Source organism: Euprymna scolopes, chromosome 28, assembly GCF_053919585.1.
Source record: "Euprymna scolopes isolate OS-2025 chromosome 28, ASM5391958v1, whole genome shotgun sequence".
Lineage (NCBI taxonomy): Eukaryota > Metazoa > Mollusca > Cephalopoda > Sepiida > Sepiolidae > Euprymna > Euprymna scolopes.
In genome coordinates, this window is record NC_136509.1 from 105,283,207 (window position 1) to 105,299,463 (window position 16,257).

Sequence of the window (16,257 nt, forward strand, 5' to 3'; positions counted from 1 at the left end):
TCGCCTAAAAGAGCAGAGTATTGTTGGGGGAGGGGGGCTAAGGATGTTAATATACAATAATACCAAAAACTGACCTTGTGTCAAACTTCATCCTCATAGTGTGAACCGGAAATAAAGCATTCTTCATCATACTCTTGCTGGTCATTTTTGGAACTGTGCTGCCATTATATATTTTTATTTTTTTTCTTGTTTAGATGATGCCTTTTTTGTTTATTAAATTGTCAGGTGAAAAGACAAAGTAGTTAAAACACACACACCCTCCCCATGTTAAGAATGTTTTTTTTAAATACTGCAGAATACAGACCCTGTTGAAATAATAACGTTATTTTTACAAACACATTTTGGTACTTGTGTATCTATGTTATTGTGCTTAAATAGTAATTCTATTATTTAGAAACTAGGTACGAGCATAAATGGAGGAGAAAAAAAATAGACGGATATGAAAAGTCGGCTTATCATAATTGTTTTGTAGGTTTCCGACTATTTTTTGATTGCATTTGAAAGATTAAAGCCTTAAGTTAATTTCCAAAAGGAAAAACATATTTGTACACGTGAAAAAAAGTTATAATGAAAAATGTTTTCACTGCAACATTCGGAAGCTGACAAATTCAGCTAAATTCTGAAGTTAAATAAATTCATTGTAAAAATCCTTTGGAAAATAACTTTCTGAGTCTAGTTCAAAGATAATTAGTAATATAAAGTCCTAAGGTATTGAATTAAAAAAAACAACAACCTTGTTTGTACAAACAATAGCTTGATTATCCCCCAAAAGCGAGAGATTCTGGTTTTGCAGCATCATAACAAACAAAAAATCGTCTATGGAAGCCCAAAATGCGAGAAAGTCAAAAGACTGTTTGAAAATGATGTCAAGTAGTTAAAGGGAGGTAGGCAGTACTGTTTTCCTCCCCTTCCCCCAGTCGTGCATCCATACATTCCTATCATAAACGTCTGTATAATTTAGAAGCTGCCATTATGATTATTAGAAATGTCACGTAGACTGAGAACAAATGTAAATTAGCGACAACGAAATTAAGGTGAAAAGGAAGAAAGGAAATTATCAAGACCAGACAATATCCACAAGATGGAACAAACGAGAAAAAAATACGAAGGAGAGAATAATACCTATTCCCCCTCTAATTATCAACCGATTTATATTTAAATAGGCAAAGCAATTAAATTAATAATAGGAGAGAAAAAAGCAACTGGTTTGCAGTAAATGTTTGCGAAGAAGAGAAAGAAAATCTCTATTCCAAAATGGCACAAGCCACCACGTGGTAGAAAATAAATGCGAGGTGAATTTGAACCCAAATTTGGCGATAATGCTCTGCCAAAAATTATAATTAAATTAATTAAACAGAGTAGGAATTTATGTCCTTAGTCTGCGGCGAGTATTATAATTTTAAATCTGTAAATTGCTTCTTTTTTTTTTAATCAAAGACAAACTTTAAATTAAGTAAATATTATATTCATAATTAAAGTTATTTCAAAATGGAGCAATAAGCACTGAATAGGTATGACCCTTTCTTTTTTATGTTGTTATTAGCGGCAATTTCTAAAAGAAGTAATTGTCTTATTCTGCAACTTTAGGCAAAATTCAAATTAAGCAAAATCACAATCTTACAATTTTAAGCAACATCAAAATTAATCAAAATCACAAGTTTGCAATTTAAAGGGCAAATCTAAAGTAATTGTTGTGGTCCTAGTTAGGGGTCACAATTTTTTTTTGTTTTTTTTTATTACATTTTCACCCCAAACAAGTCACATTGCCACTTTGGTGTAGGGGGCTACTATCAGGGGCAACAACTACTGGGGTACTATGTAGGGATTTGGGCAGCAAGATGTCGGTTCACATTGCACTTGAACTTCTGCACGTTAGTAGAGTTGGGGAAGCAGGGATCTGGAATGGAATTCCAAAGTCTAGCGGTTCTGGGGAAGAAACTACTGGAGTAAAAAGATCTTTTACATCTAGGTATCTCTACAGTGTGGGGGTGGGATTTTGCAGTCTGTCGAGGGTGTTCACGTCGTGGAGGCACAAGTGCTTGCAGTTCGTTAGAGCATTCATTATTAAAATACTTGTATAACAGGCAGAGGGATGCAACGTTTCGTCGATGGGACAGAGGCTGAAGCTTAGATGCCAGTTCAGGGCCTATCAGATTTGCGACTCTCTTTTGAACCTTGTCAAGGAGCGAGAGACTAGTAGCCGATGCACTAGCCTAAATATGACAGCAATACTCTATACATGGGTGAATGGTTGCCTTATAGAGGTACAGGATACTTTCGGGTGTTAGCAGTTTTCTAGCACGGTAGAGAGAGCCCACCTTCCTTGCAGCGGTCCTGGCAATGCCTTCAATGTAATTGTTCCAACTCATGTTTCCTGTGAACGTTAAGCCAAGGAGTTTGAAAGATGTACTCTCAGATAAAGAGTCGTTGGCCATTGTTATAGGTGGTAGAGAAGGTTTCTTGTAATTATTTAATGAAATTAGTTTAGTCTTGGCGGCATTGAACGTGACCATCCATTTTTGTCCCCATTCCACTACAGATTGGAGGTCATCCTCTAGTGTTTCTGCCATTTCTTTAGATATGTGTTCATTTGTTTTCCTGTTGTGCCTGTTATAGAGTGTGGTGTCATCAGCATATATACCCATCTCAGAGGCAATTTTGTCAGGGAGGTCATTTATGAATATCAGGAACAGTAGAGGTCCAAGGATAGACCCCTGGGGCACTCCCGCATTTATATCATGTTGCTCAGATGTACAACCGTCGAGGACAGCCTGGATTTTCTCTTATCTAAGAAGGATTTAATTATGTTAAGTATTCTACCAGTGATAACGTATGATCTAATTTTCCTGAGGAGACCCCCATGCCATACCCTGTCAAAAGCCTTAGATATATCTAGAGCTACCGCTCTGCCCTATCCCGCTTTGTCCAGTGAATGGTATATACGTTCAGAGATTACAGTTAGGATGTCTGCTGTGAAACTGGCTTGTCTAAATCCATATTTTTGGTCAGTCAGAAGTTTAGCATCTGTAAGGTGATGAGCTAGAGCATGGTTAATTAAGGCCTCAAATATTTTGGCAAAAAGTGGGAGGAGGCTAATGGGGCGATAATTTAATGGGTCAGTTCTTTCACCAGAATTCTTGAATACTGGTACCACAGAAGCAGTTTTCCAACAGCCTGGAAAGCAAGATTCGTATTAAGGTGAAAAAATCCTGATGTTCACTTTGAGCGGTTAAACTGTGAGTACGCTTTCTGCTCAATGGCAGAAATGTCTGCCTTACTTAGGGCCAGACAAATCCATATTATCATGAATATAGGGGTGTTAACTACTCCAGAACAGCCCCCTTCCAAAGATTTATTTCCCCGAAATATAATTTTTCTTTCTCGGTCCATCTCTAAGGTGTCTGTCAGTTTCTTTTTTTTGCCGAAACAATCTATTTCGGTACTAGTTTGAGGAGGTTCCAGGTCAAATGCGTCATACAGTAGGTTCAACATCTCTTCTTCTGGTGGAGTTTCACTTAACTCATTCAAAGTCCATTTGCATATCTGGTCCAAGTGTTTCTTATGCGTGGAATGTGGTCCTTCCACCATGTAGATCATATGACCGATCCCGTTCTTGATTGTTCTTTGCTCCCAGAAAGTATTATTATCTTTATGCATCTGGAAGAATTTTTTTCTCTCGGCATGTAATTCTTCTTGGGAACAGTTGTCTTTGTGGGGTTTACCTGTTTTTGCAATAATTTGTCAAAGATTGGCCATATTTTCTTGTGAACATCACTTCCACCGGAAACATCTAGGATGGTGTATTCTTGTTAGGCATTATATGGTACACCTGAAGAAATTGTTGCAACGCTTTTTCAGACGGAGGGCCCTTTGCCTTCTTCAAAGCCTCTTCAAGGTGTCTACAAATCTTTTGGCTTGTCCATTTGACCTGGGGTGGTAAGTCAGAGTTGTGATGTGATCCACTTGGAAGTTTTCCATCAACTTTTTAAAGTCCCTGGATGTAAACTGAGTGCTGTTATCTGACACTAAACTGTCGACCACTCCAAACCATGCAAATAACTCATGAAGATTTTTATAGTGAAGTTAGTAGATGGGCTTTTGCACCTAAAGACTTCAGGCCACTTAGAGAAGCTGTCCACTACTATGAGGTAGTACTGTCTATCAAGTGGTCCCACGTAGGCCACATGTATCCATGACCATGGGTAGTCAGCTTTGGGCCATGAGCTAAATTGAATTGGTGGCACTTTAGCAGCTAGTGCACATCCTTTGCATGCTTTCACCTTTTCTTCAATATCCTTGTCCATGTTTTTCCACTATACGTATGAACGCATTAAACTACTTTTCATTCTGGTAGCGACAAGATGTCCTGTGTAAAAATCCTTTAAGATTTTGTTTTAGTGGATCAGACCAGAGGCATTACTACCTCTTAGTTAGCACAAGTGTTCAATTTCTGAGCATATGGACCAGATTGGTTAAACGAAAGTAGTATCAACTGGCCCATGTCTTCCTTACCCTACCTTAATAGCAACAACAGGAAAATCGTTTCCTACATGTTCTCGGATGAAGTCAATTCAGATGAGAACTCCTTTCCTTTAAAAATATCTGATTTCTCTACATTATCTAAGGCGATTAATGTCTTAGAGAAGGTTTTGAGATTCAGTGATAAGTTACGACACCAAAGTACTGACATCCATAAAAGAGCTAAATTGTTGCTCTTTGATTGCATGCAAAGCGAAGCCTTTCCCTTTGAATTGGATTATTTGAAACAACCTTCAAATAAGGTTGCACCCCCCAAGGGTGACTGTTCTTGGCTTATTCCTAGATAAGGATGGTCTGATGCGGATCAGAGGATGCATTCAGAACTCCAAAGTTCTTCTCTTTGAGATGAAATTCCCTATTCTCTCATGGAAAGAATCACCACTTGACCAAACTGGTCATTAATGAAGTACACTTGATTTGCTGCCATATGGGGACAAACTCTTAGCAAACTAAGGTTATCTGGTTTTTCGATCCCTCAGAACTACTACCAGACATGGGCACACGTTCATTCCTGTTAGTCTTTATCAGGTTCACCAATGTATACGGTGTACCTTCTCATGTGTATTCTGATAATGCTAAGTCATTCTTAGTATCAGGCATTGTATTATCAGATTTATTCGTCTCTGATGACTTTAAAGAATATATAAAGTCTACTTCAATTAATCACCTTATCATTCCACTTTATTCGGCTTGGTGGGGGGGGATGAAAAAGGATGAAAAAACTGTTACTTATGTTTTTATTCATATCATGTTTAATGTTTGTGCAAAATATTTTTAAATTTCAAGGCACAGTTATTAAGAAACGTGCAGACAGATGAATAGACAAGGGTGAATTTACAGGTCCACCCTCCTTTTGTTGGGGGACTAAAAAATTATTTGAACTTATTTGAATTCAATAATGAAAAATTAACTATATTAAAGTTAAGTCCCTTGGGACAACCCTTGTTACCTGTCTCTTATTGACAGTTTTTTAAATTCATTCATTTCGATTCAATGATGAAAAATTAACTATATTAAAGCTAAGTCCCTTGAGGCAACCTTTGTTACCTATCTTAATGGAAGTTTTAAATTATTGCATATTCTAATAAAAAAGTAATAAATAATCATTACTTTTTTCTCCTTTCTTTGGCAGTATGTTAGAAATTTGACAATTACATCATGCCTCCCATTGTATTTGTTTTGGACCAATCAGATTGGTCGATTGTATTTGCTGTAGTGTGAGTTTGGTTCACCTTGGCGGGCCTTTTGCATGCATACCTTTCTTCTTCAGTTTCCATCAAGACAGACCTACCAAAAGGATCTACAGAACTCACCCTACGCATAAGAGACATTTGGGCACCTCTAACCTGTAAGTCTCCTTAAGAATTTTATTTATTTATTTATTTATTTTTTTTTTTTTTTTTACAAAGGCATCACCACATTATCAAGGCCCAGAGGCCACTCAAGGATAAGAGTTAAAGAGTGTACAGTAGAAATTGGTCAATATAGTAATCATTAGTAATGAAAATTTGGTAAATTTGATAACTTATATGGAACGGCTCATCAAGAACTTATTTACTTTAGACTTGAACACAACCATATTGTAGTCAGCCGGAAAGCAGGAAAATGGAAGACAATTCCACAGGCGTGCAGTTCTAAGAAAGAAGCTTTGTTCATGGAATCTACGTTTAGGTTTAGGCACAGATAAAGAGTGGGGGAAATTATTGATAGTGTTTACAGCTAGACGAGTGTTTCTTGTGAAAGTTTGGCGAGGGGGGACCATAGATTGAAGCTCAGTTGAACACTTTCCATGAAAATAACGATACATCAGAGACAAACTCGCAACATCTCTTCTGTGAGATAGAGGTTGCAAGGAGGAGAAAAGGACGTCTCCTACGAGGCTACGAAGTCTATTTTGAACTCTATCAAGGCAGTACAAGTCCTTTCTAGCAGCTCCTGCCCAGATGTGGCAACAGTATTCCATCCTTGGACGTACCTGGCTCTTATATAGATAGAGAATAGCATCAGCAGTGAGATATCTACCGGATCGATAGAAAGATCCCACCATTTTTCCAGCGGCCTTGGCAACAGATTTGATATACGTGTTCCATTTAAGATCAGGAGTAATGGTCAAGCCCAGAAGCTTGTCAAAACTTGAGGCCTCCTGAAGACGAGAGCCATTCATTTCAATTGATGACAAATGTGGATTAGAATGTTGATGATGTAAAGAGAGAAGCTTGGTTTTAGATGCATCAAAATTAACCAGCCACTCCTTTCCCCATTGTACTACGTGCTCAAGATCAGAGGAGAGAGAATTGGAGAGAACTTGGTCGTTTACTGTCTTAGATGTGCTACCATAAATGGTAGTGTTGTCAGCATAAATTTCTACAAATGATGTAAGGATATGATTTGGAAGATCATTAATGTAGATCAGGAAAAGAGTTGGGCCCAGGATGGATCCCTGAGGGACACCGGCATTAATACTGTGAGCTTCTGATTTTTGCCCATCAACTACTACTCTTATGAACCTATCAGAAAGAAATGATTTAATAATTGAGAAGACTTTTCCAGCTATACCATAGCTAGCGATCTTATGAAGTAAACCTTTATGCCATACCCTATCAAAGGCTTTAGATATGTCAAGAGCAATTGCCCTAGAAAGATTGCCACCGTCGAGAGATTTGCTAATCCTATGCGATATAACTGTAAGAACATCTGCTGTAGATCTAGCAGAACGGAAACCATATTGAGTGTCACTAAGAAGGTTATTTTTGTTGAGATGGTTGATTACTTCTGTATTTAACACAGATTCTAGCAACTTACTCATGACGCACAGGAGACTTATTGGCCTGTACTGAGAGGGGGATGAGCGATCACCTGAATTCTTAAATACAGGGCATACTGATGAGATTTTCCAGGGAGATGGGAAACTATTCTCCTTAAGACAACGTTTAAACAGTTTTGTAAGTATGGGCGCTAGTTCAGGTTGAAGTTTTTTTAGTACTATAATTGGAATACCATCAGGGCCAGTTGCTTTACTCGAATCAATTAAGCCTAAATGGATAGGCTAAGTTATTACATTGTGTGTCTCCTTGAGACTTTTATTTTAAGCCTTATTAATAGACTCAATAATTATTATTTGAGTCTCCGTGAGACTTTTGGGTTTGAATTGTCGACCTGTTATTAAGGACTTTTCCTTCCATGAACATTCATTAAGAAATTCTGTAATATCGTCTCAATGCGAGAATTGAATCTGTTTCATCAGAAGGCATCATATCGCCCTCCCTTCAAACGGCTGCAAACTCAGATCTTTGAAGACAGATGAACCTGCTTCCAGTTCCTGTTGGAGATGAAAGACTATCATCTTTCGAGGATATTAACAGCTTTTTTTACAGCGGAAAAATGGGCAATCCTTTTTGCAACCGAGAAACTATAATAGAATTTTTATTGAATTTTAAGATGGGCTTTTGTTGTATTTTGTCTTATTTTGCCACTGTCATGGAGCAAAAAGCACAAAGGTGTTTTTTTTTGTTTAAACGAAATTAAACATTTACACTAAGATTCAAATAAAAATGAGTTCATCATATTCCGTAATCATTATTTTATAAATACTGAAATTTTCATTAAAATTTGTTAATTTCATGATTTTTAATGAATTTTTAAGTAAAGGAAAGAGTCAAAATGTTTATACATTTTAAGGATCGGCTATTCATTTTGCATGTACCTATTAGACACCAAATTTTAACCTAGGAAGAGGCGGGTGGTTTGTAACTATTCTGTACTTTCATCTAATAATTTAATAAACAAAAAGGTGCTTGTGCATTTTTGCCACCGCGCTATTTTTAAACAGTTTTTTCAGGTTAAATTCAAGCTTCACAATATCTTCTTTTTTTTTTTTTAAATTAAATTGTTAGGTGGAAGCACAGTTAAAAAAAAACACCCTCCCCATATTAAGATTGGCTTTCAAAATAATAACGTTATTGTTTCAGTACGGTGGCAAAAGTGCACAAGTACAAATAAAAATATGGTAAAAGTTGAATTTAACTTGAGCATATTATTAAGAAAATAGTGCGATTGACATAGATACACAAGAAGCACCCACATTCTTAACATGAGAGGGTTTTAAAAATAAAAAGGTAATACAGTGCACTTATGTTGCTGTGCCGAAATAATAACGTTTTTATTTAGGAAGCCATTCTTAACATGGAGAGAGGAGGGTGTTTTGTATTTGTTCTGTACTTTCACCAAACAATTTAATGGTGCTAGTGCACTTACTGATCTGCGCTATTTTTTAAATCGTATTTCTAAGTTTAATTAAAGTTTTATTATATCTTATTATTATTATTATTCAATTGTAAAGGTTAAAGTATAGAATATGTATAAAACACCCTCCCCTCCCCATATTAAGAATGGCTTTTTAAATAACGTTATTATTTCAGCACGGATCAATAAGTGCACGAGAACCAATTTAATTAAATATATCATAAAACTTTAATTTAACTTGAAAATATTATTTTAAAATAGCGCGGTTCAATAAGTGCACACTGCACAGGCACAGGCACCTTTGTTTAAATTAAAATCAAATAACAAAATTCACGAGAAATTATTTCTTTGAAAAGAAATTTTATAAATTATTAAAAGATTTTTTTTTTTTTTTTAATTTATCATGGTATCCTCAAGACGAAAAATTAAATACGGTGACCGACCGGCCCGCCGGCCCGGCGACCCGCTTAAATGTTTTCTTTAAAAATAAATAAAAACCAGACATATTTATTTAAAGTTATAATAAATTAGAGAAATAAATTTTCCAAACAAATAATATTTTGTAGATTTTAATTTACTTACCTGCTTTTTCTGTAATTTTTTATTTTATTTATTATTTTTTTCGTAAACGCATACGAATAATTGTTTTCAAAAGCAGCTGTTACCTTAGCAACCTAAAAATTCACGCCAGCGACAGTTTACTTATTCAATGTAAAAAAAAAAAAAAGTGTGTAACACGAGAATTACCATTACTTCACTGTTTGTGATAAATTTAAAAAAATTTTCAATTCTTCAAAAGAGAACATGATATAACTTATTTATTTTAAGAGATTTAAGTTTCTAATACAAATGAATGAAAAATGTTTGTTTTTGTTTTAAATTGCTATGGACGCTCTCACTGACTTTTCAAAATGTCCCTCTTTTTTTAGGAGAGCGTTAGTCACATACTGAATTATTTCCCTTGAATATTGCTTTCATCAAAGTAAAATCTATTAGCTTTTAAGTTAACCTATAAATGTGGTGTTGTGGTGATTGCTGAAATGAAAGTGTTGGAAAATAGTTTAAGAATAGAAGAAACAATGATTATACGAATGGAATAAAATGCGTTTAGTTAAAAAAAAAAAACAAAAAAAAAACAGGGTAGACAAAGGATGACGACAGAAAACCTTTGATGCCCTTGTGCCTAATTTGTAAAAATTATTTTTTTTCAAAAATTAATTTTTCAGAGTATAGTATCTGTTCTGCTCTGGATTCAAAGAGAAGAACTTCCTAATAAAAAAAAAATTAAAATAACAAAAAAAAAAAAAAAAAAATGACCTTGTGTCTTAATTTGCACCTAATAAAATGTGTGAACCAGAATTATTTCCCTTTGGTTTATTCTTGACAAATGTTAGAGAACACACTTTCCTAAAGTGAGAACTTCTAATCTACCTTTCTCTTTTCTTTTCTTTTTTTTAATCTAAATAACTACATAAGGCCAATTAAAGTAAGACGCCAACAAGAACGAAGGATGATTGTCGCAAAGACAGGAGATACCTATTAACCTTTGACCAAGGCTATAGGTAGGAGTTCCACAAGCTTGGAGTTCTTGGAAAGATGCACGTGCCCTCTTGTAACTACACTTGCAACCTACATAAACGATACCATAATTCGTTATTTAACAGCAAAAGTTGCAGTTTTTATTTAAGAAGATTTAAGAAGAATAAATGTGCATTGTTCACTTTTCTTTATTCAAAACGTTTCTTTACAATTAAAAACAGTGTGTGTGTGTGTGTGTGTGTGTGTGTGTACACACATACACACATATATAGTGAAATCAAGGGAGATGCAATGTGTACCTGATATAAACAATGGTAAACTTCGATCTAATATAAATACCAAGTATTTATATATAGATATCTTAATCCCAACCAATGAAATGTGAACGCGTTTTTGTGTGAGACTAGAAAAGGCTCGCGCAAGTTCAATGCACAAACAATAGAGGGTAGAGCTTGTTATAAGAGAAAAGAAATTAAAACTGTAAGTTGAAATTTATAATTAAATTTAGTGTTCGACTGAATACTCTGAAAAACAATTTACAAATTTACTAATGACTTTTCAATCCATCAAGAGACCTACAAACAAGGTCGCATGAGTATGGATTGGCAGCTGCTGATGTCGGTGCCGCCGCAAATCGTTTTGCTCTTTTTCTGTTTTCTCTCAACTTACTTGGGCTATCAGAGTGAATTTTTTTGATTCCTTCAAAACACTGCGATCTCTATTCCTTACGATCACTCGTTTCTTTTTCAAGATTCCCATATGGTGTGTTTACTGCAGACAGATTACTTTTCAACTTGTCCTTGTGCCTAAGCCAAGGCCGCCCAACATTTCTTTTCCCATCTGCCAGCTGACTGTTGATCACAATTTTTGGTATTCTGTTACCAGGCATCCTCAAGACGTAACCAGTCCACCGCAACTGTGACTGAATGAGGAAAGGTTCGATGCCAGATATTTTGCATTTTGTGAATAATTCCGCATTTGACACCTTGTTGCGGAAGGTAAGGCCACAAATCAAACTTAAACAACTTTTATGGAATACGTCTAACTGATGAATGTGATGTCTGACCCAGAACCGTAAAGAAGAATAGAGAGAACAACAGTACGATAAACAAGAATTTTTGTGTCCAGTCAAATACGCCTTTCATTCCACCGCATCCAAGTGGTGCCGAAGGCTTCCAAAGGCATAGGTAGCTTTAGCAATCCTGTGAATAATTTCATCATCAAGGAATTCACTATGATTAACTTCGCTGTCGAGGTAGGGAAACAACTTAACATAATTTATATCAAGACCATCCACTTTCAGTTTACGCTTGAGAAATCTATACTCAGGTGGATTTTGCCTTACGCCTCCAACTTGCTTTGGAGTAGGGGAAGGCTGATGTACTACCTCAGTCCTTTTTATGCTTATTATCAGTCCAAAGGCAGTATAGGCAGCTGAAAAGTGATTGAGAGGAGTCTGCGCTTAATCAAAGGATGTTGTCACCAGAGCAGCAGCATCGTCTGCAAAAAGCAAATCACGAATAACTTCGGTTGGAGAAGAGTTTTGACTTTAAACTGTTAATGGTTAAACAATCCACTGGATGATCAAAAATGAAGCCTGACACCAGTGTCAATGTCACTAAATGTATGTTTACTGTTTTTTATATTTAAATTTGATTCAGAAAAATATAATTTTTCAGAACAGAAATTTATTCTTTGAACTCTTCAACCAATCTGGAACCTAATAACATCGTCCCATTCTATTCAAGGATAACTATTCTATTTGGATACCAAAATCTCATATCTTTTTTTTTTTTGTTTCAATCCTTATTTTCTTTCTCTATGTCCATTAAAAACAGATTTAATCCTTAGTATATTTTCTATCTATGTGCCGAATAACAAAATTATATTTAATATTTTGCTAATGGTTTTCCTTTAAGGAGATCAGCCTACATTGAAAAGCCATGGATTAAGGAAATTACTTCGAATATTGTATTCTTTGTCCAAATAATAAATTTTTGTTTGAAAAATCATATTTTTCTGAATGAAATTTAAATATAAAAAACTGTAAATATTTTAATTCGCTCTATCTAGTATATTGAGCAATTTTATTTGACTGAGATTGTCTTATATAAAAATATTACCTCCCAAAAATATTTTGTAAAACTTGATACAAGAACGGAGGTCCACTTTAAATCAATATATATACATATATATACATATATATATATATATATATATATATATATATATATATATATATATATATATATATATATATATATATATATATATAATGAAGGTATAAAAATGATATGTTTACACTTAAATATGATGTAGTCCTAGTTATAAATAGGCAATATTTGAGTTGAAACAGCCAGAGTTGTCCTTGGCCTGACGAAGCGATTCCCTTACTGGGTTTTCGCTGAAACATGTATGCTTATGTGTAGCCATTTGTTTGTAAGCTAAATTCACTTATTTTGGCTCTGTCTAAACATTGAGCACTCTTTTGGATGACACACTTATATATTTTGTTTTAAACAAACAAATAATTACTACCAATACAATATATATATATATATATATATATATATATATATATATATATATATATATATATATATATATATATATATATATTCTTTAGAAGTAAATAAGAATGGAAAATGAAGGTATAAAAATGATATGTTAATATATATAGATTTAATCATTTATTCAATAATGGCATGCATCAATTAGGTGTATTGAGTATGTGAGGACTCTTTATGTGATGGCATTTCGAAGCCTAATGCTTCTTATCAGAAGAGTGGAGAAGGTGTGAGGTAACATAGGGGTGTGATGTCTAGCGATAGTTACATTTGGAGCTAAATAAATTATGGACGCTGTTTGGGGGAACGATAATGCTTTCTGTGATAGAGAAAGAGTATAATTTGTATTATGTTACGCATGTATGTATATAGCATATTTATCATAGTGGGTTTAATGTATGTGGACAGTGTGTGCATTTAAATTTTCAGGGCAAATATAGGGTAGGTTGTTTGAAAGAAGTTGCTTAATTAAATCTATGTGTATAGGTGTTGTAGGTGTGGAAGGAGTTTGCATTAAATAGGAGGTTTATGCTATGTTGGTATATTTTTAGAGGGTTGTCTTAGATTATATCAGTGCTTAAGGAAATATAAATTATAGGGATAGCAGTAGGAGGATTAATGTGAGGGTTGAATTACAAGGGGGTGTACAGTACGAGGATTTTAATTGAGTAAGCTAAACGTTAAACAGTTGATGGAGTAGGAGGATAAAAATACAAAGGGGTATGGGGGTAGATGGGTGTAGAAATATAAGCATTACAGAGTAATAATAAATAATAATAGTTTTAATGGATACGTACTTATTAAGTATAGGAGAGTAAAAAAAATAAAATATAGGAAAAAGTGGATATAAATAATGCAGAAATATGAGGATATAAAGAGTCAAGTGAAAGAAAGAAATGAAAATAAATGAAAGGAATAAAAATATATATAAAAAGATATAAAATAAAATGAAAGTTCGATAAACGGGAAAACATCCAGTGAGAGAAATTCCTTAAAGGCAAGGAATAGGGGTGTGATGTTAAGCCTTTAAAATGAGTTTTTATCCAATAGAAAAACAAGTGACGAAATAAATTTTAGACAGCCCAAAATAGGCGAGTACAAGTTCTTTTGTGGGGTATAAAGTCTTAACCCAATCTAAATATTGATTCAGAAAAAAGTGTTACTGTTGGTTGTAGAAAATGTGTCAATTTTTTTTTTTAGATAATTGGCCTTGGACGAAAATATAATGAAAACACATTACCTCTCTTGTCCGAATTTAACTTAGTAACAGCCAAATTAGATGTATTTAAATACTAGAACCTGTAAAAACCAATTACATAGAACCATTTACAAGTAAGACAAGGAAAAAGAAGAGGAAGTAAAAACCACTTGGAATAATTATGAACTTTTATTTAAAGAGAGAAAAATAAATTGAAAGGGAAGGGAGAAAAAAATAATAATAAAGTCTGAAGTTCACCTTTTAACCCTCTAAAAGACTATTTAGATTGCCAAAAATGTCCCCTTTTGGCGAACCTTAAAGGTTCTAGTAACAGTTCAGGAAAGAAAAAAAAATAGAATTAAAAGATAAGAAAAGATTAAGAAAGAGGCAAAACTTACTTTGAGGTACGAATAGTTTTTTTAGAAGCAAGGATAATTTATAAGGATTTTTTAGAGAGAATTGTCATTCCTGCTTGAGATAGCATAAAAATAAAAAATGTCTCGTTCGATTTTCTTCTTTTTTTATCAAATAAATCTGCATCTTCTTCAACTTCAACTAACCCTTATACCTGAGTAACTTCCGGGCCTTGATAAGTGGTGACCACCGTGTAAAAACAAAAAAAAACAAAAAAAAAACTTTCTTTTACTCATATTTGTCGGCTTTTACTTGGAGAAAAACATTATTTGACCTGATGTAGCTTCGACAGCTTAGTCAATCGAAAAGTTTTTACTTATTAGAGAAGTCTCTTTCTTCTTGCTGCACCATGTAAGATTATATACTTTCTTTTTCACTTCGAATATTTCCTGAGGAGCAAGCAAATTATTGTTGTTTACACTATCACTTTTTTCACCCGTCTGAGGTTTAACATTTGCACTTATTTCTTTTCCTCTAGACAAGACTTTTGACTTGATTTTTTAAGACTTTTCTGTCTGAACTCAGCCGCCATTTTCCTCTTCATTTTTGTCACCTAGACGAAAATTTAACTGACGAATTAGGACTTTCATCTAGAGTCTCCTGATGTCTCGCCACGATGGGTTACTACATACAGGGCTGAGATTTTCAAACAAGACCTTTCACTCCCAAAGGCCAAGGCAGCAACTGCCTTTTTTTCACTTCCATTTTCGCTTAAATCGGTGAGCAAAAAATCACTCGACCAATCGTCAACAAAGAAACAGTCATGTGCTATCAGTAGCAACTACTTGCATAGAGGGGTGGGTTAAAGAAAGAAGAAAAGAAAGATAGAAAGAATAGTCGATGGAAGAATTAAATTCTGATACTCTCTTTATGAATACAAGGGAATTTTGAACGGTTTTTAATTCCAGGGTGTCGTTTTTTGCTTCCGGAGTGGGAATATTTTTTCTTGATTGAAAGATGATGGAAGTGCTTCGTTTGCGTATGCGTATTTATATATACTCACTTACCCAACACACCTAATTGATGTATACCCTTATTGAATAAATGAATAAATCTATATATATTAATATATAAGTTTTATACCTTCATTTTCCTTTCTTATTTACAATATATATATATGTGTGTGTGCGCGCGCGTGTGTGTGTGTTCTTCATTTATTTATGTAATTGTTAAAATATTTTCTTTCTTTCACAAGTATCACGTTTAAACATTGATTGTGTATATTCACAATTTCATAGCTAGCCATAACATATACTGACCCAACGGGTCATGGGTAGTCTAGTATATATATAAAGCTTATCCTATTCTTTCATAGATTATTATACTTATTGTATTTTTATATGTGTGTTGTTGTCCTTCAGCATAACTGTCTTTGATATATCTATTTTTTTTTACTGATCTGATATATGGAAAAAGAAACAAACATTTTTTTCTTTTTCTTCTTTATTTAAAAAAAACTTACAGAGTAGACAAACAAGAACAGAGATTAATTTTTTTATGCCATTTTAAAAATGAAATTTTTGAAGATGTAGCATTTGAAAGATCTGTCAGCTGTATCTAATGATTTTGTCTCAAATATCAAAGGAAAAATAACGGATATTCTACGATAGATGTACCCGGAAATGCGATGAAGAGAAATAACAAGGGGAGACAACCGAGAGAAATGTCTGTGATCAATCGAGATGAGTCATCATTTTGGCTTTTTCAATTTTACATCTCGAAAGTTCATATTTCCTCTTCAACAGGAAATGTCTTTCC

The 16,257-nt window shown here is 34.2% G+C and overlaps 1 protein-coding gene across 1 annotated transcript in view; it reads right to left on the minus strand.

Annotated features, from left to right (window-relative positions):
* Positions 1-9,685, minus strand: part of LOC145249765 (centrosomal protein of 112 kDa-like) — a 777,157-nt gene extending 767,472 nt beyond the window's left edge. The window contains exon 1 of the mRNA XM_080111687.1: positions 9,364-9,685. The gene's annotated coding sequence lies outside the window, so the exon portion shown is untranslated. The remainder of the gene's footprint in view (positions 1-9,363) is intronic.
* Between the last annotated feature and the right edge of the window lie 6,572 nt (positions 9,686-16,257).